The 25,368-nt window shown below is 40.9% G+C and overlaps 1 long non-coding RNA gene across 1 annotated transcript in view; it reads right to left on the reverse strand.

The window, feature by feature from the left end:
* The window catches only part of LOC132439817 (uncharacterized), a 42,925-nt gene that overhangs the window by 9,230 nt on the left and 8,327 nt on the right, over positions 1-25,368 (reverse strand). Inside the window, exon 2 of the long non-coding RNA XR_009522425.1 lies at positions 16,279-16,424. This is a non-coding gene — a long non-coding RNA (uncharacterized lncRNA). The remainder of the gene's footprint in view (positions 1-16,278; positions 16,425-25,368) is intronic.

Raw genomic sequence — 25,368 nt, forward strand, 5'->3', positions numbered from 1 at the left:
CAAAAGAGAATTTGGAAGCAATGATGGAGTCTTACATTTCAACTCAGGGGAAATCAGTTTTGATCATTCGATTGGTAAGTTGCAAAACTATGCTAAAAGCCTTGCCCAGAGTAAGGTTACCAAGTATGAGAAGCGAAACTTAAACCTTTTGCCTTTATTCTAATTTTTAAATTCCTAAGTAAATGTGAGCTGTTTAGGGAATATCAGTTAGGAAGGAGCCAACTTACTAGCCTGCTTTAAACTCTCTTGAACTCTCACAGGTTCTGACCTGGCACCGGATGAAGAGGGAGGGCTTGGGACAGAGAAGACCTTTAACATTCTTCCAAACCTGCATTTCTTTGATTCTAAGAATTGGGCATTGAGCCTACCCTTTATAAAGTTATCACATGAGAATAAATGGTGTTTACACGGAAAAGAGCTCATAACAGTGACAGCTCTGAGGGATTAAGCCTTTCATGTGCTTGGCATTCCGTGTACATAACCTCCTTTAATCTACCCAGCAAATGAACATAGTGGGGATTCCTGTCCCCATTTTACAGAAAAGACTGAGGTTTGGAGAGGTAAAGGAGCATGCCCACGATACCAATCACCAAGAATCTTGAAATGGCCTTTTGGGAAAAATCAAGGCTTCTCTGAGTCCAAATGATCCAGATATTTACTTCCATTTTCCAAAGGGATTGTATATAGACACAATGTCTGACTGTGTAACTATCACTCCTATCATTCATCTCATTGACATTTCTTCATACCCAGGCTCAATATTTCACATTGGCTGGTCTGAGGTCCTAGCTCAAGGGCCTTCCTTCTCTGTTATTCGGTTAATAGTAACATTCCCCCGCCTGGCCTTCTCTCTTTCTTCTTTAGTCACACTTCCACCACACTCTATACAAGCATTGATGCTAGACTTGCACATACTAGAGTGCTTATAAAACAGACAGAAAACAAAAAGCTTATTGACTAAACTTCTATGCAGTTAAAATAATCTGTATTTCATCTTGTCCAAGAAGAAATACTTGAGTCTACAAAATACTGGCTTATTGTGAAGACCCATACCAAAATTATTTTTGCAAAATGGAATAATTATTGACTTCTGTACTAATTTTTTCTATTATAATTTGAAATAATTTCTATTTTAGTCAATAACTTACATTTCTGAGCTCTGATATTACTTTTGAAAATGTATTCTTCTCATGAAACAGTTCATCTTGATGTGATTTTTAATTAATCTTTCAATTCTTAAATTTTGAAAGAGTATATAGAAATTATGGTATTTGGTTTTTAAGTGTTTCTCATTAGATTTTAAATTTTTAGTAGTTATGCAATTTTTAGTATCAGCAAATAAACCTCTTTTCAATAGTTAATATTTAAATGACCTATCATTTTGTCTTGATTATGATTTTTATTAGGAAGAACGTGTCTTCTAAATCCACTGTCATCCTCAAAGATAGAAGAAGAGTTCTTTATTGAGTTATTTTTATTCCTGTTCAATTTTTTTTTGTCCCTAGAAATGATGTAGGTCAAAGACAGTTTTCTTTTTCAAAGGGAATCCTATGTTCTCAATAACTTAGCGCAGAGTTAAATTGCTTAAATACTCATAGCATCTCAGATGTCAGATGGCTTTAACAAAAGGAGACGCTCAGGATACAGGATATCTTACATTGTGGTATAGGCCAACATGCCTCAGAATAACCTGGAGAGTTTGTTTAACACGACTATTTGGGGACCTCTCCCTGGACCATCTGTATCTGAATCTCTAAGATTGGGGTCCCAGAATGCATGAAAAAAGATCTTCTCAAATAATCCTTAAAAACCTAAAATTTGAGAATCACTGTCTTAGAGGTTATATTACTACTAACATTAAAAATCATATCCACATTTAAATAAACCTTCCTGATTCTCTGGCAGGTCACACCCATTTGCAGGAAAGCAACATTGTTCGATGATCAACTACTGATTAAATAAACCCAGCTGCTGTCTCTGTTAAAAATGACGGTACCACATAGACATTAATCAACCATGGCCACTACATAATGACTGACACCCTTCAAAACAATAGACACAAAGAGCACAGTTTTATAGCTTGGTTTTCAATTTCTGTTCCATTCCCACATTTTTCTGATACCTCTTTCGGTGTTCTGAATTTAGTTTGTAGGGAAGAAGGAATCTCTTAGCTGGCAGTTACTCTGCTTAAGATTGTCTGAGGTTCGTCTCGGATGAGCCACTAGTCTCTCTCCAAGTATGGAAGCAACAAAAGACATCTTCATAAGGTCAGCCTGCACTTACTACTGCTGTCATCTCTGGTTACTTAATAAACACTTTGCATTTTTGAAGTGCTCTGCAAACACACCGGAAACTTTAAGGACAATTTGCACAGAAACTTAAAAGATTCCACGTCTTGGGCTTCCCTGGTGGCGCAGTGGTTAAGAATTCACCTGCCAATGTAGGGGACACGGGTTCAAGCCCTGGTCGGGGAAGATCCCACATGCCGCGGAGCAACTAAGCCCATGCAACACAACTACTGAGCCTGTACTCTAGAGCCCGCGTGCCACAACTACTGAAGCCCGCACGCCTACAGCCCGTGTTCCACAACAAGAGAAGCCACCGGCAATGAGAAACCCGTGCACCACAACAAAGAGTAGCCCCAGCTCGTCACAACTAGAGAAACCCCGTGCGCAGCAACCAGGATCCAATGCAGTCAAAAATTAATTAATTAATTAATTAATTTTAAAAAATAATAATAAAAAATAAATTCTTCAGGCTCAGGAAGAGGAGTTACTCTAAATTCCCAATGACTGCAAGTCACTTATTCACCTAGGTATTTAGGTATATTTATTAACATACCTAATTATTTAGGTATATTATTCACCTAGGTATTTAGGTATAAATTTCCAGCATATCCTGAAACACTGTTATTTTGAAAAACCTGTACCATATTAAATTAAAGATCATTAAAATAAACATATTTTCTTCAGTCTTACTGTGTAATTGCTAAAAATGTTCTCCCCAGGGTCATTTATCTAAAACTAGAGCACGTTTTTTTTTCCCACTTAAGGAGGTAATGATGAAGTGAAAATATAAAGGAGAAAAGCTCACTTTTTGTTTTTGCTTTGTATACACTCTATTATTCTGAAAGTCCATCATTTTGAAAGCTTAAGGCATATGAATCATTTCACTGCAAAGGTATATACATATATCTACATCTACGTCTATACAGCTGTTTCATGACTTTCAATATGTGTTCATAGATTGCTATTATATCTTATCATTAATAAACATTTATATTATATTAAAAACTCTAAAAAAAGTTACAAATGAACTTATTTCCAAAACAAAAAGAGACTCACAGATATAGAAAACAAACTTATGGTTACCAAAGGGAAAAGGAGGGTGGGGAGAGGGATAAATTAGGAGGTTGGGATTAACATATACACACTACTATACATAAAATAGTTAACCAACAGTATATAGCACAGGGAACTCTACTAAATATTTTGCAATAACCTATAAGGGAAAAGAATCTGAAAAAATATATATATAAACATTTATGTGTATCACCGAATCACTGTGCTGTACACCTGAAATTAACTGTAAATCAACTGTACTTCAATAAAAACAATTTTTAGAATTTTAAAAAACTCTATTCAAAGCAAGCTTTTACTAATTGTTGTATTTCATGTAATTATGACCTCCTACAGCTTCCTTGTAGCACTTAAACAAAGAGTCAACAGGGGGGATACAAAATCCCCAAATGATTTCGACATTTGGACCAATCACATCACTTGAGCCAAGACTCTTTGTTCTTAAAATCTCAGCTGGCTGTTCTAATGGCTGGCTACCCACCCGGCCCACCAAGCAGGGTTGTTTGTCAAGACTTTGAGGCACATATTCTGCTTCCAGAATCAGCACCGCATAGCGATTATTTCTCTCTCTTTTTTGTTTCTTTTCCCCCAATACTTTATTTTCAATAATCTTCACTTTCCTGAAGGAACTAATTTGGGGAATGGGGACCACTCTTTCAAAAAAAAAGTTAAAGTTAGTATTTTAATCCCCCAAAGGCAGGGACTACAAAGAACATTCCAATCACATGACCGCATCACATTTTTGTGTTTAAATTAAGTCAGGGTTATGAGGGCGATTAATAACACACACTGACTCAAAAAGTCAGCTGGCATGATTAGGAAGGGCAAACTTTTCTGGTTTTAGTAGAGAAACAAAATAAGCATATAATTGACCTTTGCATTCCATTCTACTTGAAAAATGATTTCCAGCCTTTTAAAAAATCTTCATACTTCTGGTCCATATCACACTCGGAATTAGATACTTTAAAAATATGCCATTAACCAAATTTTGTCTTGGCAGTTGGTTTAAATATTTATTTAAGATATGTAGCAGTTGCTGCACTTAGAATTTAAAACAGATGGCAGGACTATATTGGCACTGTGCATTACTGGCAGAAGTGGACCATTTGAACTTTCTTAAAGTTTTGCAGCTTTGAAGCTTGAGGGGACATGATTGACCCTCTTTTCCTCTGTCCTTAGGGGAGCACAGAACTGGTTAGGGATGCTAACTCAGAAATCATGATACTGAAGATGTGTGCAGCTGTTTAGGAGAGTGAATGTAAGAGGCAGGTACCCGTAGGATTCTCCCCTCCCCTCCCCTTCTAGCTCACTTATTCTGTCTCCTTGTTAAGGCATTTACTTCTTTTTCTGGGTCTCTGGAGACTTATTGCGGGCACACATTCCCACACTGAGACAATTCATTTTCCTCATCAGGAAAGATTAAGAAAAGAATAGAAGACTGTGTGAAGGCAAAATGCAAAGTCCAGCATTTCTCTGCTGATCTCAGCTATTAATGACCCAAAAGTCCATATCTTGGTAGAATCTTAAAGATTCTAAGAGTTTAGCACAGGGTCTGGCACATAGTAGGTACTCAGTAAATCTTGAACAACGGAATGTTTCCTCCAGCTAGACTTTCCTCAGCCTTTTTGTGTTTTTAAAATTGAAGTATAGTTGATTTATAAATGTTGTGTTACTTCAAGTGTACAGCAAAGTGATTCAGTTACACACATATATACTTTTTCAGTCTTTTCTATTATAGGCTATTATAGGATATTGAATATAGTTTCCTGTGCTATAACATGGATGGACCTAGAGATTATCATACTAAGTGAAGTAAGCCAGAAAGAGAAAGACAAATACCATATGATATCATTTATACGTGGAATCTAAAATACAACATAAATGAACTTATCTATGAAACAGAAGCAGAATCACAGACATAGAGACCAGACTTGTGGTTGCCAAGGCGGGGGGTGGGGAGGGATGGACTGGGAGTTTGGGATGAGCACATGCAAACTATTACACGTATGTATAACTGAATCACTTTGCTGTACACCAGAAACTAATACAGCATTGTAAATCAACTACACTTTAATAAAATAAATTAAAAAATAATAAACCATGTTTCTTTGTTTTGCTGATTTAAAAATTATAAAACTAACACAACCTCCATGTAATAACTCAATAACACATCAAATGAGAGTCGAGTCTCACTTTACTCTAACCTATTTCCACTCTTCCTGTCTCCCCAGAAGTAAGCACTGATGTCAGTTCGGTACATACATTGCCAATTTTTTCCTATTCATTTGCATGTATAGGTACTCATGGAAATATATCATTTTAATAACATATATTAGTTACGGATGCATACTTATATATTAGACATATAAAAATACGCGTGGAAATAATAAACATGAAGTTCAAGATAAGGTTATGAAAGAGCTGACCTCCTCTCTCAGTCACAACAGAGTGTGAGAGTTCACTTCCAGCTATTTGTCTAGTGCACATAGGTGAGAGCTGCCTCTCACTGCTAGAACAGGCATCAACGAGACGCACAGTGCTGCACCGGTTGGGCTTCATGGCAGCGTGTTTAAATTTACGCTGAGTTTTCTGCACAGTGTGTTGGTTTCCATCAAACTCCAGATCTGAAGCCAACCTCTCCAGGAGGCTTCCTGCACTGCCCCACCCTGCCTCGGCCCCCACTGTGAAGTGTGACGCCCTTCTCCAGTTGGCAGAATACAGGCGCGCCTCCTTTCGTTGTGCTTCGCCTCATTGCACTTCACAGATGTTGTATTTTTTAAGAACTGAAGGTTTGTGGCAACCCTGCAACGAGCAGGTACTATCGGTGCCATTTTTCCAACAATTTGCTCATTTGATGTCTCTGTGTCACATTTTGGTAATTCTCACAATACTTCAAACATTTTTATTATTATTATGTTTGTTATGGTGATCTGTGGTCACTGATCTTTGATGATACTATTGTCATTGTTTGGGGGCACCAACCAAGAACTTTATCAATAAATGTTGTGTGTGTTCTGACAGCTTTACCGACCGGCCATTCTCCATCTCACTTCCTCTCCTTGGACCTCCCTGTTCCCTGAGACGCAATATTGAAATTAGGCCAATTTATAACCCTGCAATGGCCTCTAAGTGAAAGGAAGGATGCACACCTCTCACTTCATTTTTTTCCGCTGTGCAGCTTGCAGGATCTTAGTTCCCCGACCAGGGATTGAATCCAGGCCACGGCAGTGAAAGCATGGAGTCCTAACCACTAGACCGCCAGGGAATTCCCAAGAGACGCATGTCTCTCACTTTAAATCAAAAGCTAGAAATAAGCTTAATGAGGGAGGCATGTTAAAAGCTACATAGGTTGAAAGCTAGGCCTCTTGCTCCGGTCAGGCAAGCTGTGAATGCAAAGGAAAAGTTTTTTTTTTTTTTTTAATTTTTATTGGCATATAGTTGATTTAAAATGCTGTGTTAGTTTCAGGTGTACAGCAAAGTGAATCAGTTATTCATATATGTATATCCCCTCTTTTTTTTTTTTTAGATTCTTTTCCCATTGAATAGAGTTCCCTGTGCTATACAGTAAGTCCTTATTAGTTATCTATTTTATATATAGTAGTGTGTATATGTCAGTCCCAATCTCCGAATTTATCTCTCCCCCCTTCCAGGAAAAGTTATTGAAGGAAATTAAAAGTGTTACTCCAGAGAACACAGGAATGATAAGAAAGTAAAACAGCCTAATTACTGATATGGAGAAAGTTTTAGTGGTCTGGAGAGAAGATCAAACCAGCCACAACATTCCTGTAGGCCAAAGCCTAATCCAGAGCAAGGCCCTCATTCTCTTCAATTCTACGAAGGCCGAGAAAGGTAAGGAAGCTGCAGAAGAAAAGTTTGGAGCTAGCAGGGCTTTTGGTTCATGAGGCTTAAGGGGAAAAGCTGCCTCCACAAGTTGGACAGGCAAGGGGAAGCAGCAAGGGCTGATGCAGAAGCTAGTTAGTTACCTAGAAGATCTGGCTATGATAATGGCTAGCCAGTTAACTAGCCAGTTACCTAGAAGATCTGGCTATGATAATGAGTGAAGGTGGCTACGCTAAACAACAGATTTTCAATGTAGATAAAACAGCCTTCTGTTGCAAGAAGATGTCAGCTAGGACTTTCATAGCTAGAGAGGAGAAGCCAATGCCTCGCTTCAAAGCTTCAAAGGACAGGCTGACTATCCTGTTACGGGCTAATGCAGCTCATCACACAATAAGTTAAAGCCAATGCTCATTTACCATTCCAGAATCCTGGAGCCCTTAAGGACTATGCTAAATCTACGCTGCCTGTGCTCTATAAATGAAACAGCAAGCCTGGATGGTAGCATGTGTGCTTACAACATAGCTTACTAAATATTTTAAGCCCACTGTTAAGAACTACTGCTTCAGAAAAAGAGATTCCTTTCAAAATATTACTGCTCATTGACAAAACACCAGGTCACCTAAGAACTCTGATGGAGATATACAACGAGATTAATATTGTTTTAATGGCTGATAACACAACATCCATTCTGCAGCCCAAGGATCAAGGAGTCATTTCAACTGTCTTATTATTGAAGAAACACATTCCATAAGGCTACAGCTGCCATAGAGAGTGATTCCTCTGATGGATGTGGGCAAGGTCAACTGAAAGCCTTCTGGAAAGAATTCACCGTTCTAGATGCCATTAAGGACATTCTTACGGGAATAGGTCAAGATATCAACATTAACAGGAATTTGGAAGAAGTTGATTCCAGCCCTCATGGATGCCTTTGAGGGGTTCAGGACTCCAGCAGAGGAAGTAACTGCAGATGTAGTGGAGATAACAAGAGAACTAGAATCAGAAGTGGAGCCTGAAGATGTGACTGAATTGCTGCAATCTCACAATAAAACTTTTGCAGATGAGGAGTTGCTTCTCATGGATGAGTAAAGAAAGTGATTTCTTGAGATGGAATCTACTCCTGGTGACCATGCTGTGAAGACTGTTGAAATGACAACAAAGGATTTAGAATAGTACATAAACGTAGTTGACAAAGCAGCGGCAGGGTTTGAGAGTATTAACTTCAATTTGGAAAGACGTTCTACTGTGGGTAAAATGCTCTCAAACAGCAGTGCATGCTGCAGAGAAAATCGTTCATGAAAAGAAGAGTCAATTGATGTGGCAAACTTCACTGTTGTCTTATTTTAAGAAACTGCCGCAGCCACCCCAGCCTTCAGAAACCACCACCCTGATCGGTCAGCAGCCTTCAGCCTCGAGGCCAGGCCCTCCACCAGCAAAAAGATTACAAATAACTGAAAGTTCCAATGATGGTTAACATTTTTTAGCAATAAAGTATTTTTAAATTAAAGTATGTAGGACTTCTCTGGTGGCCCAGTGGTTAAGAATCCGCCTGCCAGTGTAGGGGACACGGGTTCGAGCCCTGGTCTGGGAAGATCCCACATGCTGTGGAGCAACGAAGCCCGTGTGCCACAACTACTGACCTTGCGCTCTGGAGCCTGTGAGCCGCAGCTACTGAGCCGAAGCGCCGCAACTACTGGAGCCTGCGTGCCTAGAGCCCGTGCTCCGCAACAAGAGAAGCCACTGCAATGAGAAGTCCACGCACTGCAACGAAGAGTAGCCCCCACTCGCTGCAACTAGAGAAAATCTGCGCACAGCAACGAAGACCCAATGCAGCCAAAATAAAATAAATAAATTTTGTTTAATAAAGTATGTATATATTTTTTAGACATAATGCTATTGCACGCTTAAAAGACTTCAGTATATTGTAAATTAACTTCTTTATGCACTGGAAAACCAAAAAATTCATGTGGCTTGCTTTATTGCCGTGGTCTCCAACAAAACCCACAATATCTCTGAGGTATGCCTGTAGTTATCTTTTCTCTCCCTTATGCCACTTATCACGTTCCACCATCTAGTCCTGTTTTCTGAACGTACAACCCTTCACCACTAACTTGTAGCTTTTAAGGATAGAAACTGGGTTATGCATCTTCGTATTCTCTTTCTGCCTAGAACATTGCCTCAGTCAACAAATGACAGGACACATATGGTTTAACACTCGTTTTGTATAAATGAAGGTATTACAGATGAATACATTCTATATATTTATTTTATTTAAAACATTTTAAAATAAGGCAAAATTCACTTAATGGCATCTAGAAGGGTGAATCCTTTCCAGAAGTGTTTCAATTGACTTTGCCCATTTTATTTATTTATTTATTTTGTTTGTTTGTTTTTTTGCGGTACGCGGGCCTCTCACTGTTGTGGCCTCTCCCGTTGCAGAGCACAGGCTCCGGACGCGCAGGCTCCGCGGCCATGGCTCACGGGCCCAGCCGCTCCGTGGCATGTGGGATCTTCCCGGACCGGGCCATGAACCCGCGTCCCCTGCATCAGCAGGCAGACTCTCAACCACTGCGCCACCAGGGAAGCCCGACTTTGCCCATTTTAAAGAGAGCAATTCAGGGGCATTTAATATATTCACAACCTATGCATCTACTATCTAGTTCCTAAACATCTTCATCACCCCAAAAGGAAGCCCCCTGCCCATAAAGCAGTTACTTCCTCAGCCCCTGGCAGACACTAACGTGCTTTCTGTCTCCATGGATTTACGTATTCTGGATATGTCATATAAATGGAATCATACAGTACATAATCTTTTGTGTCTGGATTCTTTGACTTAGCACAATATCTTCAAGATTCATCCATGAAGTAGCACGTATTAATATTTCATTCCTTTTTATGGTTAAATAAACTGTTCTATATATTTTATTTGCAACGTGTTGCAGGTATATGTCATCTGCCCGATTTTACCTCTAGATGGCATTACTTTCTTGGGAATTTCCTGGTCTGTCCCAATACTAGTTAGTGAAATTAACTAAATTACACTGTAACATTATATCAATTCAAGAACTGCTTTCATGCATCTCCCTCCCTCCCACCCTCCCTATCCAGGGAAGAGATATGGGAACATATGTATATGTATAACTTATTCACTTTGTTATACATATGTATATGTGTAACTGATTCACTTTGTTATAAAGCAGAAACTAACACACCATTGTAAAGCAATTATGCCCCAATAAAGATGTTAAAAAAAAAAAGAACTGCTTTCACTGCAAAGCCGAATGAGCCCTAATGAATCAGCCATTATGGCTGCTTTGACACTACAGCATACAATATGCCGTGGATCTGGCCATTACATGCTGTTATAAGCAACAGTGGCTTCTGGGTAAGTAGAGATTACTTTTCAGATGTGTTTTTAAAATATCTATTTCATACTGAATTATTGTAGCTTGAATCGTTTTATTAATCTGGCAGTAAATAATAATACCCCAGTCAGGACTGGAATAACAAAATACTGTAGGGGATTTTGTAATGTCATTGTGAAACCTACATGATACTTGGTTTGATTTATAGACCTGGCTCCTCCTATTACCTGAAGGACCATGGACAAATCTCACTGGTCTTGCTTAATCCTCTAGAAAGAGAGGAAAGTAAATTAAAACCTTCCTTGTGGGGTTTTATGAGCATCAAATGAAAAATGACTGTGAAAATGCACTGTAATCTGGGAAGCACTATGCTAATTGTTACCAATTTTGAGGACTTAAAGATTCATACTCATCGGTGTTTATATTATGCATAAAAATGTTATTCTCTTTAAGGCAGTCAGTGTCATTAAGCTCAGGGCTTCTCAAGAATTTTAACAGTTTAGAAAGCAATCCCGTTTTGAGTATCTTCCTGAGACTATCATCAGAGAGAGTGGTCTGAGAAGATTCTGTGAGGAAATTACGGCACTTTTAAGTAAGTGATCTCTGTACTGGATACTCCTAGTTTGTTTAGTTTAGTTAGGTGAGGTAACTTTGACTTGAATGAAATATATTTTAGTATGAGAAGCATTTGCCCTGTCTGGTGATAATAGTTCAGAGCTTTTTTGTACCTTTAGTGCCCAAGAGAATTTGACATATAATAACCCTTAAACATATAATGACAAACGAGTTCCATTTCCTATATTTCTCCTTTATTTGACTAGGAGTTTATTTAGGGTAACAATAATTTTATTGTTTATTGAATTCTCATTACCAAATAGTGCCTGGCAGTCGAAAAAAACAAAAAACAAAAAAACCCAACCAAACACACAAAAAAAGAAGCGTTCGTTGTATGCAAAATGAGTAAATTACTGGATACAAATATTGCTACTAAAGATGCAGAAAATATAGGTTTAAAATAGTTTGTTTTAAATTATTAACAGCTTATTTCAAAGTTGTGCATTCTCTCCTAGCTGACCTAGTTGCTTAATTAAAGCTGCCCAAGCAGTTAACACCTGGCGCATCTTTTGACAGACAAAAAATCAAAGCAGGTAAGTAGTGTTCATAGGTAGGTCTACAAATGATTCATGTGTCCTAAAGTTCTTAAAACATAAGCAATACAGAGTTCTTTGCATGTGTAGGAAGCACTGGGGTCTTGAAAACAGAATGGGCAGAGGCTTGGCGACAAATGGATGAAATGAGATAATACAAAGCATTCAATTCCGTACTTGGCTCCCAGCACCTTTGTGCTAATTAGGTAAAGACCTCTCTGGACAGATGCAGCCCTGCAGGCCTACAGTTTGGCAAGCTGAGTGGGGATTGGATTACTGTTCCCAAGCTCCCTTGGGCAGCAACCTTGCACAATGAACAACCTGCAGAACAATTTTTGGAGGCCCTCTGACTAGCTATTGTCATCGAGAGACAGCATGACAGAGTGAGTAGTCAGCCTCCCCAGCTTACCAGTGGGTACCTTGTAAGAGAGTAATCTTTCCGTGGCTTGGTTACTCACTTGTAAAATGAGACAATACTAATATTCCCCTCGCTGGGTCATTATGCAGAGTGAATGACTGAATGTATGTAAAACACATAGAACAGTGCATGGCAAATGTATATATTCCATAAAATGTTAGGTATTGTTATCAATATTAGACTACTTCTCAATAACAGACAAGGCAAAGTGGTATCAACTCTTTGACAGTCTTGAGGCATGGGGTTTAGGATGGTAAGGCTTTGAAGGAAGGGTGGTCGTGGACACAAAGCTCCCTGTCTTGCAGAGAAGTAGGAGCAATGAAACCCTACAAAGAACCATGCAAATTTAGGGGCGTGGAATTCTTCCTTGGAACTCCATGATCTTATACACCACCTCCATTCCAATGACTTCCATCTAGATGTTCAATATGTATTTGTTGGTGGGTTTTTAAAGCAATCTTAAATGTCTAAAATCTTTGCTCTCCATCCAGCGCTGCCGGCTGGTTTGTTAGTATTGCTAGTTTATACTGAAGTCAAATGAGGCAGTTTTCTCAATCTCTTCCTCTGAGAAGATTATTTACGTGTACTTTTCCAAATACTGCAGCATTCTTTTCTTTTAGCTTTCCAGATTGAACTTTTAGTTAATTGATTAATTTAATTGAAGTACAGCTGATTTACAGTATTAATTTCAGGTGGTCAACATAGTGATTCAGTATTTTTATAGACTATACTCCACTTAAAATTATTACAAAATAATGGCTATATTTCCCTGTGCTGTACAATATATCCTTGTTGCTTATTTATTTTGTACATTGAGGTTTGTATCTCTTAATCTTCTACCCCTATCTTGCTCATCCCCCTTCCCTCTCCTCTCTGGTAACCACTAGTTTGTTCTCCGTATCTGTGTGGGCACTTAGGTTGTAAGTTCTAATACTAAACACAAGGGGGCAGCGTTCTGCCACCTATCCCTGCCCTGGCTCCGTTCAGACACCTGATTTTCATGAAGTGCTTTTTTTTAAGCCTATCTTAGTTAAGGAGGTAAATCCTTATTCCTTTAAGACTCAGTCTTGCTGTTTTTCTTCACTACTGCCTGGAATATATACCTACCCTTCTGTAGAAATAAAATTGAAATCTAAAAGCCTGACTGTATTTATACCCAGGACATGTTAATAGGGAGTTTAAAAAACAACAAAATACTTAAACCAAAGCATTTTAGGCTGGCTATCCCTCTCTACTGGGTAACATAAAATATAATGATATTGCCATTAAGGTGATTGTCTGGGCTCTCTTAAACACTAATTTGCTCTGTTAATCACCATAGATCCTTTCCAAAGGTAATTGCTAACCCTGAATACTTCATTCCACAAATATTTACTAAGTGCCTTCTATGTGCTAGGGATTCTTCTGGGGATTTAATGGAACCCAGACAAGGGTTGTATCTTTGTGTTTAGACTGGTGATATTCTGTCAGGAGAGGTAGGGAGGGATATACCTGCCTGCAGAGGCTCGGCCCCTTTGAAAGAATATCTTTAAAACGTTTAGGTTTGTTAAGATGGAAGGGGATTTAGAGATTACCTAGTGGAAACTCAGATGCCTAGAGGGGCCAGACAGATAAATAAAATGGGCCAGTTGGGGTCTGCAATTAAGTGAAGAGCAGGTGTCTAATTTAAAGACCACTCTCTCCCAATAAGCTCAGGCTAGAATATTCTTCTCTCTTCTTTTTTTTTTTTAAACCCAAAACGAGACCTGCTCCCCTCAACACACACACACCTTCTCCTAAAGTTACCAAACAGAAAGAACTGTTTTAAGGGAGGTGGATTCACAGAACCAGGAAGGGCAAGGAGTCGAGATAAACCACCTTGTCCTCCCCCCACCCCTCCCCCCCAATTTTTTTAAACAAACGTATTAACCCAAACCATGATAAATATTGAGCAATGCAAGACCACAACATGAACAGCGGCCAAAGGCTACGGTATAGGTGAGCTTGCTGTTTTTCTCCTTCCTCAAGGAATTTTCTAGGCCATGAAGAGAGCTTCCCTTTCTGAGTCTGGTTTTTCTAAGTCTCCTGTTAGCATTCAGCAGGAACAGGGCATGCAGTGTAACCATCTTCAGGTGCTATCAGAAGAGAAATGCGAGGTGCTAGCTGTGTCTTCCTCCCCTGTCACTAGTGAATGTAAGACGGAGGCAAGGAGTCTCTGGGGCCAGATTTGTCAAGGGAATTCAGATGTTGATCTTTCAAAGAGAAGCCAGAAATCTGGAGTTTCATGGGGAATCTCCCAATTTTAGAGAGCTGCCAATGAATTATCTCAATGCTGTGAAGGCTGTTCCAAGCTCATCTGAGAGCTAACTTTGCCTCATTTGTCCAGTAGCTTAACCTCTAACCTAATTAAATCCTCTAATTCTACAGATTAAATAACAGGCCCAGAGAAGTTAATGACTTGCCCAACATCATCACATAATCTGTATTTTTTCCTCTAAGTCATAAAATAGCTGAAAAAAGTGGAGGAAATGTCTTACAACTAGTGAGACAACTATTGTCAACTTAAATAAAAGGTAGATGCGAAATGAGCCAGCTACTTGGCAATGTTGGTGTTGAGACAATTCAGAAGAGTATGATTTATACTAACAATGAATGTAGTACCTAATGTGGAAAATGATGATTATTGCAGAGGGGCTAATGAGAAAATAAAAGATGCTCTGGCTGCCCTGAGTTACAAATCAGCACCGTGATTGTTCTATCAAATTTGAGTAAGTAACTATGAACACAACAGGGTATTGGAAAACAGCTGCAGGCTTACATATCAAGAAATTCTGGGCAAGTCAGACATTCCATTATTTCATAGATCTAATAAGAGAAGTGCATATGGAGTTTACTATTAAATTAAGAAAAAAATGGCTCAATATCACACAGGAAATACAATAAACATGTAGGTATTGCTAAAGAGCTCAAACAAATGAGGGGATGAAGGAACATTTAAGTGAAGCCAGTTGGGACTTCAAATTCTGGGGCCATTTCCAACATGTCCAGTGGTCATTTTTTTTATATGGGGGCTAGAAATATTTTATACCATTTAAGAAAGTTTTGGGTTTTTTTTTTTTTTTTTTGCGGTACGCGGGCCTCTCACTGTTGTGGTCTCTCCCGTTGCGAAGCACAGGCTCCGGACGCGCAGGCTCAGCGGCCATCGCTCACGGGCCCAGCCGCTCCGCGGCATGCGGGATCCTCCCGGACCGGGGCACGAACCCGTGTCCCCTGCATCAGCAGGCGGACTCTCAACCACTGCGCCACCAGGGAAGCCCAAAAGTGCTATTTTTTTTATTGTTCACTACACGTGGCTAATTCTTGTGCCAAACTGACATTCCAAGAGGACAGCCAAGTGCTGACTGATGTCACCACCTGGTGTTACCAAGTCGTGTTCACCTCTCACTGACCGTCTCCAGATTCTGTTAGGGCAGAGTGGATGTCTATATCGTTCACGGTCATGCTCCCAGCTCAGTTCCTGGCACTCAGAAGGTCCTCAATAACTGTTTAGTTAGGCTGAATTGGCTCAGCTGGAATTGAAGAATCAGAAGCAATTGGAAGGGAGCTTAGAGCTAGTTCTCAGCATCCTCATCCATTCCACCCCTCCCAGCACGATACCAGCCCCTCCTCTTCCACGTTCCCCTCCGTCAGTGATGGGAAATACAATGTGCTGTTAGCAAGCAGTCACATCTACTTCAATAATCCTGCCTTAGACCCTCTCCAGATGGTGCTAACGCCAAACTAGACAGTCATAATGTTCTTGGCCAAAAGCCTATACTTTTAAAATGAGATTACATGAGATTCATATGAGTTTTTGTTTGTTTGTTTTTTGCGGTAAGCGGGCCTCTCACCGCCGTGGCCTCTCCGTTGCGGAGCACAGGCTCCGGACGTGCAGGCTCAGCGGCCATGGCTCATGGGCCCAGCCGCTCCGCAGCATGTGGGATCCTCCCGGATCGGGGCACGAACCCGTGTCCCCCGCATCGGCAGGCAGACTCCCAACCACTGCGCCACCAGGGAAGCCCCCATATGAGTTTTAATATAACCATAACAAGTATTAATAATGCATGCTGTATAATCAATTGGCATTCTCCCCCAAAGAGCTCAAATTCTTATTGTGATAAATTTGTACTTACAGATAAACAGGAATACATCTCTCTTCATAAGGGGCAACATAACCTTTTAGCTTCATAGAAGTTTCCCAACAATAATGTGATGTGGTTCCACTAGGCTGGAAGAGCATGGGCTTGAGAATTCCAGATCACCGGTCACCAGTATAACTCTGGAACGGAATTTAATTTCTAAACGCACACTCTCACCCAACCAAAATGTCTAACTTGTCTATCTCAGGGACTCCACACCTTGAAAACTTGGAATCCTTTTAACCATTCATTCATCCAATAACTGAGTTCCTGATATATGCCAAGCTCCATGCTAGGTACCAGGGCACAGTGGTGAACACGATGGGCATGGTTCCTATCCTCATTGAGCTTTTAGTTTAGGGCCAAACAAAATGAAAGCAAACAGCAACAAAAACTCAAGTTGAGATAAAAATTATGAAGGAGAAAGAAAGTGCTAAGATGGAGAATAATGGAGGAGAGAGATTGAGTTTAAATAGAACGGTCTTAGAAGACCTCTGGGGAGGTGATATTTAAGTTGAGGTCTTTGCAATTAAAAAAAAAAAAAAAAGATGAAGAGCTTTCCAGGCAGGAAGAAGAACAGATGTAAAGACTCTACGTCCTTGGCTTGATGCTAAGAAAAAAAATAGACATGGGGAATGTGGCACAAGATGATGCAGGGATGGGCAGGGGCATGACACACTTACTGGCCATGGTCAGAGGAGCCCAGATTGGTGCTTTGGGATTCATAGAAATGTTATAAGCTGTGAGGCAATGTGATCTAATTTAAGTTTTGAGAAAAAAATTCTTGGTGTTCTCATGAGAATGGACTGGCAGAGGCTTAGAGCAAAAACAAGTAGGTGGGTTAGGATGCTATGACAGGAGTAGGCAAGAGAAGGCGGCAAGCAGTATTAGGGTGTTGGCAATGCAGATGGAGAAAAGTGAGGCAGATTTTGAGCTAGACTTTGATGAGTTCATTGACAGGACTTGCAGATGGATTGATGTGGGAGGTAAGGGACGACTCTTAGATTTCTGGCTTGATGAATGGAATGGATTGGAAACCCAACACAATAAAGTCAGAGAGGAGAACTGCTCTGCTTAAAGAAAGAGAAAAGGAAAAGGGGAGGTCTGGGTCCTGTCCACTGGGGCACCTTCCCAACTATCCTTGGGTCTCCCTAGGATACCTAGGTCATGATTCTTAAATTTTAGGGTGCTGAGCCGTTTGGAAAGCATATTAACATACCGGTTCCTACATGTAGTGTTTCTGGAACAGAGCACTTGGAGCAGATATAGACCAGAAGGTTAACGTTGATGTGTCTGCTTACCAGATACACTGCTTTCAACTAACCTTCAGATTGGTTGGAAACACTTAAAGCAACTGGCAAGCCGTTTGCTGGCAGACTTATGGCCCCTTTTTATAAATGTATAAAAACCAAGGTAGCCTTTTTTTTTACTTCGTGTTTTTCCACTCTTCACATTCTACTGAAATAAAATAGAACCAATGGCTATTATTTATATTGCTAGAAACTCTTTGAGTGGTTCTTCCAGTGGTTGGGAGGAATTATATTTTCTTCACTTAATGATGCTATCGTGTCATCGACTATAATCACGAGAACTAATTCATATGAATGTATAAATGTGTCTCTGCTGAAAAAGACTGATACAATGGTACCCAGTATGTGTGAATTTGTGTAACAATTAAGATATACTTTAGCACAGAAACTGAAAGGGCATTTGGCCATTGTTCTTTTACCTTGATGCCTTCTTTATTTGGATTGGCTTTATCCTCATCAAATACTTGCTTCAATTTGCACTTTCTGAATTTATCAAAAATGAATAAAGGTGAAGCAGAAACTTGCTAATTAATCCATTAACAAGATCAACACAGAGAGTCAAAGAGGGTAAGTCAGCCCCAAACAAAGCTGGCTGATTTTTTTTTTTGCAAATAAAGTCTAATCGGCCTTCCCTGTGTTTCTGATGTTAGCAGATGAGCCGTCTAGCTGGAACCATGCATCCCTTCAAATGACTTACAGAAGCGTCTGGTCCTGCTGTGAGCAGGTCCTGCTCATTATCACTCATTCTTCTCTTGAAAGAGAATGTTTCAGCTCTGCTGGTGTACACCTCTCTCCTGCCTCTGAATGGTTATCACACTTAGGCGACTCATGAGGCACTCGCTCCATCCCGCTTAGCAGGCAGCTGTGCATCTTGCCCATCTCCCCCACTAGACATTGTGAGCATTCCCCGAGGTCCAGGCCTTGTCCTTCTGCTCTGGTTTCATCTCAGCTCTCTTGCTCTGAAGATTTTCGAGCCTTATCTCTAACTTTGACCTTTTCCCTTGGCCCCTGACCTAAATTTCCAACAGTCTGCTGGGTATTTCACTCCCATCTCAAGCCCCACGTGTCATATATTGAATAGTTCACCGACTGCTACCTCTTAACTCCTCTCTCTGTTAATGACCACCATCCTCCCGGCTGGAGACACACATGCTTCTCGTGTCTCTTTCACTCCCTATCTAATCAGTCACTTTGTCCTATTGATTTTCCCTGTTCTCATCAAAATGACTTATTTACTCACCACCAAATACACCTTGCGCTTTCCCACTGCTAATATTATTACCTGCAGTTTCACCTACCATGAGAGCCTTCTTATCTGCTTATTGACATGCTCCAAGGAGTTCCAGGCTCACCTGTAAAGTCAGCCTTTGCCTTAAGCAGCATCTGTCCCAAGCATTTAGCTTCTCCTCTGAATTCTAGCAGGTGTTGACTTCCTTTATCAAAATGATCATGCACCTTTTCTTTTTGAAATGTTAGATTGTGGTGACGGTGTTTTTGAAATCCTTTATTGTTATTCAACTTCTCTCATTTGCATGGTTACTTCAACTAGTTTGTAAATTCCTTGAAGACAGGAACGCTGTCTTAAATACTACTGTACTGCACACAGGCTAGACACTCAGAAATACTGGTTGATTTGTTTGAGTTGGATTTGTCTGATGATAGAGATGGAGAGACACGCACTGTAGTTCAGTTTGCAATTCAGTGGCTCATTAAGTTGGCCCATTAAACACAAATAAGTTATTTTCTCTTCTAATATATTGCTCACAACACTTTTTTTTCCCCCTTAAGTCATTGAAAAGCACAATAAAAACTGGGCAAAAAAGACTTCTGATAGATGTGTTTGCAAAAACTTTTCTCTTATACTCTTCTAAAGTAAATGCAAGATCTGCAGACAATGAATTTATAGTAGTCGTCTCCTGGCTAAATAACGCTGCGTGACAAAGCACAACAACCCTGCAGTGGCTACAACAAGAAGCCTTTATTTTTGTGCATGAGCGTGTAGGTTGGCTGGGTAGTTCTGCTGATCTGAGCTAGTCTAGGTGGGCTCACTCATGCCCCTGAAGCCTGCCATGCGGGTAGCAGCCGGCTCTGCTAATGTTGGTCTGGCTCTCCTGGTGTCTGGGGCCTCGGCTGGGGTGACTGAGCTGACTGAGCTTGGCCCCATGTGTTCACTCATCTTCCAGCAGGCTAGCTCAGGCTCATTCTCATGGTGATGCAGGGTACTGAGAGAGAGCCAGTGGAGCCAGTGGTGGCCTAATATCTAGACTCAGCACTGGCCCACCACTGTTCCTCTTCCCCACTGATTCAAGGGGTGGGGAAACAGGCCCCACTTCCTGATGGGCAGAGGTAATTCACATTGCAAAGGATATGGAAACAGGGATGGAGCACCCCAGTTGTTCTTGCCATCAACCTATCCCAGAGTAGACACACCTGATTTCATATACCAGCACAGTTTTCTAGTTGTATAATATTGGGCAATTTATTTAACCACTCTGAGCCACTTTCCCTCAATTGGAAAATAGGTCCTGTGAGACTCAAAGGAAATCTATACACAGGGCCTGGGACATTATAGGAACTCATTAAATTCCTCACAGCTCTCCCAACAGCTGTTTAGAGAAGGGAAAGAGGTATACATCATCTCTTAACATGATGAAAATTAGATAATTTTATTTAAATTTGATTTGGAGAAACCAAACGCTAAACCCAAATGCATAATTCGGGAAAAAATGACATAAAAGTTTGAGCAGTCATTTGAAAGATTTTGAAGAAATTAACTGGGAAACAAAGTTCAATGTTATTAAAATCAGTAGGACCTTTGAGCTGATCCTATGGGAGCAAGAAAGGGCAGGTCACAAAGTCTGTGGGGCAGACCATGGGGACTTTCTCATCGCTTTTTGGGTCATACTCCACATCTGGTTGGGTGATAAAACCAGCAGTTTCTCTATCTTTCCCATTCTCCACGTAAACTTTCTTATCCCCGATGTGTTCTCGGAAGGAGTCCTAGCTGGGTCAGAGAACTCTCAAACTGCACAGCAGCCCTGAACTAGGAAGAAAGTCATAGTGTGGGGCTACCTTGGTCCTGCCCATGGTTGCTGACTTAGCTCAGAATAAATGTCATAAATCCTAATCAAATGAATCTATAAGAGGAAGAATCACAGAGGTGACAACAAAGGTGATGAGTAGCTAACATTCACTCATTCCACAAAGATTTATTGAAGTTCCTACTCTGTCAGCATTGGGGGAACAGTAAATGAGACTGAGAAGTTTTCTGCCATCAAATAGCTTATATTCTATGGGGTCAAGGGAAGAGTATTTGTATTTGCTGTATTTTCAGCTAACACTTATTTTATTTTTAATTTTCCCCTCAACTTTATTGAGGCATAAGTGACAAATAAAAATTCAACATACTTAAAGTGTACAGTGTGATGATTTGATATATGTATACATTGCGAAATGATTACCACAACCAAGCTAATTGAAACACCCATCACCTAATAGAGTTACCTTTTTTGTGTGTGTGGTGAGAACACTTAAGTCTACTTACTTTGAAAATTTCAGTATACAATACAGTATTATTAACTGTAGTCACCATGCTGTACATTAGATCCCCAGAATTTATGCATCTTATAAGTAAAAGTTTATATCCTTTGACCCCATTTCCCACAACACCCAGGCCCTGGCAACAGCTGTTCTATTCTCTGCTTCTGTGAATTTAAATTTTTTAGATTCCACATATAAGTGAGATCATACAGTATTTGTTTTTCTGTGTCTGGCTTATTCACATAGCATTATGTCCTCCAGGTTCATCCATGTTGTCACAAATGGCAGATTCTTCTTGTTTTATGACTGAATAATATTCCATTGTGTGTATATATATATATACATATACACACATATATATATGTATATATATAGATCACATCTTCTTTATCGATTCATCGGTCAACAGACACGTAGGTTGTTTCCATGTCTTGGCTATTGTGAATCATTCTGCTAACGCTCAGTAAGTACTTACTGTGCGTGAGCTACTGTGCTAGGCACTTCACACATATACGTCTCATTTAACCTTCACAATAGCCCTGGAAGGACGGTGTTGTTATTTTGCTTGTTTCACAAGTGAAGAAACTGAAGTTTTGAGTTGTTATGTAACTTATCCAAGGTCACCCAGCTAGCAAGTTCCTGATAGGTTAACATTCGAAGTGATGGGGTGGGAAGGATTTAAGTGACAATATCCGCTGGGGGTCTGGTGATAAATGGAGTTCAGAGAGAGGTCAGAATTGGAAATGCACTGCTTCTGACAGGCAGGTGTTAGCCACAGTCATGACAAGAGGGGGATCGGGATTTGGGCAAAGAAGGGAAAGCAGAGAAATAGGGGCTACATTCTAAGAAAACCTTCATAAGAAAAGAAGTGATGAAAGAGGGACCAAGGAAGACAATAAAGAAAGTGGAATCTGAAAGGTGCCCATAGGATGTGATCTTGTTAAAGAAGTCAGAAGAACAGGAATTTGAGAAAAGCTTATTCAGAAGTCTGTTTCTTGGTGTCCTGGGAAGAATCACAATTTCCCATTCCATGTATTGCCCTCATTTGTATAACTGACAGCATAATATACTTGCATCTTTTTTATGCTGTTTGTAGTTATCCTTAGAATCTTTATTAGCCATGGAAATAAACTTTCAAATTCTATTTAGGCAAAAGCTTCACATTTCCATCCCCTACCCCCAACCTTCTGGTAGCTTCCAGTCTGACGTGGACACCCCAAATATCACTTATCTGGAGCCAATGTTCTCGTTTCTCTGCTGAGTCCACACATCCTTGTTTGACCAAGTAACAGGAACAAACAATTCCTTCTATAATGGATGTACCCTAAGGTGTTATGCTTCCGAGAATCTCATCTGAAAATTGATTCCCCTGAACCATGGCGCAGTGTGATTTTAGTTCACACACTTGTTATTTATTGGTTACAAATGGTAGGGATTTGACTAGGTTTGCTGTGTCTCTAGGCCAGAACAGTACAGGTAGTGTCCAACTCAGAGAGGGAAGGAAGAAGCTAGGGGAGGGGGTTGGAGCACAGCCATAAATGGTAGTTGAGGTACCAGAGTAGCTGACCACATTAGCAAAAGGTTATTTAACTAATAATGATCCAACTGTAGTACCATGTCCCCCCCAACTTTTAAAAATGTAAAATTAGTATTAATACTAATACTGGTTAAGACTTCTTGCACATTTACTATGTGCAGGGCATGGCATCCAGCACATTCTATGGACTATCCCCTTTTGACTCTCACAAAAGGACTCAACGGCTTAGGTTTAATCATCAATTCCTCCACTTCCCTTAGGACAGATGAGGTTCTGAGTAGAATTAGGAAAAGCTGAAATATCTGGGCTCACCTCCTCGCCCAAATCCTGGCCTTTAGCCACTGCTGTCCAATAGAACTTCCTGTGATGAAGGGAATGTTTTATATGCTGTCCAGTATGGCAGCTACGAGCTGCACATCTATGTAGACCACTTGAAATGTGATTACTGCAAGAGACTCGCACTAAGAAACAAACACACAAAAAACCTGAATTTTAATTAAAATTTAAATGTAAATAGCCACATTTCATAGTCGTTTTGGACTGTGCCAATATAGAACAACTCCAACATTGCAGAAAATTCTATTGGATAGCACTGTTTAGGAGAAATGCTGCATTTCCCCCTTCCTCCCTGGTTGGATTCCGAGGCAAGCAAAGGGGTTTCTTCTCCCGTTCCCAGCTCCTCCAACCCTCCAGGCTTAGAGAAAGGCGATTCCTCATTCCGCCTTCTCCTGCTTCACCTCCACGCTGCCCACCCCATGGCACCAGCTTGTTCAACAGCCTTGGGTTGTGGGAGCCCCAAAGGGGGGAGCAGATGGGAGTGACCTTCTCTATCAGCAGCAGCATCAACGATCCACAGTTACTCAGCTCTCAAAAGATGAAAATTATTCTTCCAGAGATAGAATCAGCCGAGCTAAACCTGCACAAACACACACACACACACACACACACACACACACACACACACACACACAGCATTTAATGACATAAACAAAAGAATTGCTCTGTGCTTTGCTAGAGTCTCTATAACTGGTGACTTAGATGGAAGAAAGCCTGTGAGGTTTTCTTTCTCTTCTTTAAAACTTTAAAAAATAACTGGTTGGAAGAGAGACCTTCAAGATGGCAGAGGAGTAAGATGTGGAGATCACCTTCCTCCTTACAAATACATCAGAAATACATCTACATGTGGAACAACTCCTACAGAACACCTACTGAACGCTGGCAGAAGACCTCAGACTTCCCAAAAGGCAAGAAACTCCGCACGTACCTGGGTAGGGCAAAAGAAAAAAGAAAAAACAGAGACAAAAGAATAGGGGTGGGACCTGCACCAGTGGGAGGGAGCTGTGAAGGAGGAAAGGTTTCCACACACTAGGAAGCCTCTTCACTGACGGGGACAGGGGGTGGCAGGGGGAGAAGCTTCAGAGCCACGGAGGAGAGCACAGCAACAAGGGTGCAGAGGGCAAAGCAGAGAGATTCCCACCCAGAGGATCGGTGCCGACCAGCACTCACCAGCTTGAGAGGCTTGTCTGCTCACCCACCGGGGCAGGCGGGGGCTGGGAGCTGAGGCTCGGGCTTCGGAAGTCAGACCCCAGTGAGAGGACTATGGTTGGCTGTGTGAACCCAGCCTGAACGGGGCTAGTGCGCCACAGCTAGACGGGAGCGAGTCCGGGAAAAAGTCTGGACCTGCCTAAGAGGCAAGAGACCATTGTTTCGGGGTGCACGAGGAGAGGGGATTCAGAGCACTGCCTAAACAAGCTCTAGAGATGGGCGCGAGCCGCGGCTATCAGCACGGACCCCAGAGACGGGCATGAGACACCAAGGCTGCTGCTGCCGCCACCAAGAAGCCTGTGTGCGAGCACAGGTCACTATCCACACCTCCCCTCCGGGGAGTCTGTGCAGCCCGCCACTGCCAGTGTCCCGTGATCCAGGGACAATTTCCCCGGGAGAACACTCGGCAGGTCTCAGGCTGGTGCAACGTCACGCCGGCCTCCGCCGCCGCAAGCTCACCCCGCATCCATGCCCCTCCCTCCCCCCGGCCTGAGTGAGCCAGAGCCCCTGAATCAGCCGCCCCTTTAACCCCATCCTGTCTGAGCGAAGAACAGACGCCCTCAGGCGACCTACATGCAGAGGCGGGTTCAAATCCAAAGCTGAACCCCAGGAGCTGTGCGAACAAAGAAGAGAAAGGGAAATTTCTCCCAGCAGCCTCAGGAGCAGCGGATTAAGTCTCCACAATCAATTTGATGTACCCTGCATCTCTGGAATACCTGGACAACGAATCATCCCAAAATTGAGGCGGTGGACTATGGGAGCAACTGTAGACTTGGGGTTTGCTTTCTGCATCTAATTTGTTTCTGTTTATCTTAGTTTGGTATTTAAAGTTTATTATCATTGGTAGATTTGTTTATTGATTTGGTTGCTCTCTTCCCTTTTTTTTATATATATATATAGATATATTTTTCCTTTTTCTCTTTTTTGTGAGTGTGTATGTGTATGATTCTTAGTGTGACTTTGTCTGTATAGCTTTGCTTCTACCATTTGTCCTAGGGTTCTATCTGTCCGTTTTTTTTTTTTGTTGTTGTTGTTGTTGTTTTAGTATAGTTTTCAGCGCTTGTTATCATTGGTGGATTTGTTTTTTGGTTTGGTTGCTCTCTTCTTTGTTTCTTTCTTTTTTTTTCCTTTTTCTTAATTACTTTTTAATTT

Source organism: Delphinus delphis, chromosome 16 (genome assembly GCF_949987515.2).
Source record: "Delphinus delphis chromosome 16, mDelDel1.2, whole genome shotgun sequence".
Taxonomy (NCBI): Eukaryota; Metazoa; Chordata; class Mammalia; order Artiodactyla; family Delphinidae; genus Delphinus; species Delphinus delphis.